Genomic DNA, 2,369 nt, shown 5'->3' with positions numbered 1-2,369 from the left:
GAGAGAACTAACTATGGAAACCTGCACCCTTTGCCCATGCCTTCCAATGAACAAAATATTGAGAACCGCCACTACGAATGAGTCTAAAGTTATCCATAGTATTTCCCAAGCACCTCAACTAGAGCAACCATTCCCGGTCGAACAGATCGTCAGAAGGGCTCCCAAGAAACAAGATTTTGAACCCCCTGCAGAAACACATTGGGGGGAAGAAAAACAAAGGATGGGTGGGACAAGCAGAATCATGGCTTGAAAGCACACACACGCAAAAAAAGTGTTACCTCAAGACAAGAAATCAACAATGTTCCCGCTAAACACCAAACCTGCACCCCTAGAGACACACCACACAGTCCCACATTGCAATCAAAACCCAACCAACCCGAACAAAAAGGAAAACCCCTGCTATCGATGATCCTACTACAGTTTCACCTACGGTAACCTTGTGAGGACTTCCCCTTCCTCTAAATGATAAGGTTCAATGAACTTCTCATGACATCGATGGTGGCGAACAACCATCGTTGACACAATCCGAACACTTCACCGGATCATTCAATCGGTAGGAGCGATGGGCGTTGTGTACAAAGGGCAGGGACGTAGTCAACACGAGTTGATGACACACGCTTACTAGGAATTCCTCGTTGAAGACCAATAATTGCAATCATTTATCCCCATCATGATGCAATTTGAGAAGATTTCCCGATCCTTCCAAACCAGGAAGAAAAACTCATTGGTTGCATCAGTGTAGGGCGCGTGTGGCCCAAAACATCTAAGGGCATCACAGACCTATTATTGCCTCAAACTTCCATGGCCTAAATGGCCATAGTCCCTCTAAGAAGCCGGCCACGAAGGGGAACCTCCACGTAGATAGTTAGCAGGTTGAAGTCTCATTCGTTATCGGAATTAACCAGACAAATCGCTCCACCAACTAAGAATGGCCATGCACCACCACCCTATAATCAAGAAAGAGCTCTCAATCTGTCAATATTTACTATGTCTGGACTTGGTAAGTTTCCTAGTGTTGAGTCAAATTAAGTTGCAGGCTCCACTCCTAGTGGTGCCCTTACATCAATTCCTTTAATTTTCAGCCTTGCGACATAACTCCCCCCCGAAACCTAAACACTTTGATTTCTCAGAAGGTGTTGGCGGATTCCTTAGAGCAACATCTACCGATCCCTGATTGGCATCATCTATTATTGAGACTAGGATGATATCTGATCATCTTCGAGCCCCCAACTTTTGTTCTTGATTAATGAAAACATCCTTTGGAAATTCTTTAGCAGTGGTCTGTCTTTCATAAATCCAAGAGTTTCACCTCTGAAAATGAAATACGAATGCCCCCGATAGTCCCTATTAATCATTACTCCGATCCTGAAGGCCAACACAATAGGACTAGACTCCTATCACATTATTCCATGCTAATGTATTCAGAGCATAAGCTTGCTTTGAGCACTCCAATTTTTCCAAAGTAACAATGCCAGGAGCACGCCGCCAACAAAAGGGATGGAAGGGCAGGTGCACACCGAGTAGGTGGACCAACCTTTATGACCCAAGATCCAACTATGAGCTTTTTAACTATAATAACTTAAATATACACTATTGGAGCTGGAATTATCATGGATGTTAGCACTAGACTTGCCCTCCAATGGATCCTCGTTAAGGGATTTAGATTGTACTCATTCCAATTACCATACTCGATGAGCCCAGTATTATTATTCATTGTCACTACCTCCCCATGTCAAGTTTGGGTAATTTGCACGTCTGTTGCCTTCCTTGGATGTGGTAGCCATTTCTCAGGCTCCCTCTCCTGAATCAAACCCTAATTCTCTGTCACCTGTCACCATAATGGTAGGCCTCTATCCTACCATTGAAAGTTGATAGGGTAGAAATTTGAATGCAACATCGCCATCACAAGGGCTGTGCCCGAGAAGTGGGCAAGCGCACACCGACCTTTTATCTAAAAATGCATCCCTTCCAAAGAGTTGGGACTTGGTGCACGTATTAGCTCTATAAGTACTATGGCTATCTGAGTAGTATGGTACCATCAAAAAAACTATAACTAATTTAATGAGCCATCCACAGTTTCATAGTCTGAATTAGTTCATACTTATATATGCATGGCTTAATCTTTGAGACAAGCATATGACTAATGGTAGGATCAACCAAGTAGCACCCTCCCACTTCAAAGGGCATTCCAGGTGCTCTCTTACTAAGAGACAACCTGAACACCCATCAAGTCAAGAGATATCAAAATATCATGTAAAACTTTTATGCCTTACACCTCTTACATCCCAAGAAGGAAGCGCACACAACATGCTAAGGACATGGCGAACAAATGGGTAAAACTTTCGAGCCACAATGCACCAAGGCCACTT

At 43.6% G+C, this 2,369-nt stretch overlaps 1 pseudogene; it reads right to left on the bottom strand.

Annotated features, from left to right (window-relative positions):
- Window positions 1-403: 403 nt before the first annotated feature.
- On the bottom strand, window positions 404-2,163 carry LOC149168440 (18S ribosomal RNA; annotated as a pseudogene).
- Window positions 2,164-2,369: the final 206 nt, after the last annotated feature.

The sequence above is a fragment of the Pinus tabuliformis genome, chromosome 4_2 (genome assembly GCF_031772625.1).
Source record: "Pinus tabuliformis cultivar Carrire ecotype Pingquan chromosome 4_2, CPIR1, whole genome shotgun sequence".
Lineage (NCBI taxonomy): Eukaryota > Viridiplantae > Streptophyta > Pinopsida > Pinales > Pinaceae > Pinus > Pinus tabuliformis.
Note: the sequence above shows the minus strand (reverse complement) of the source record. Positions and strands in the feature narration are given on the sequence as shown.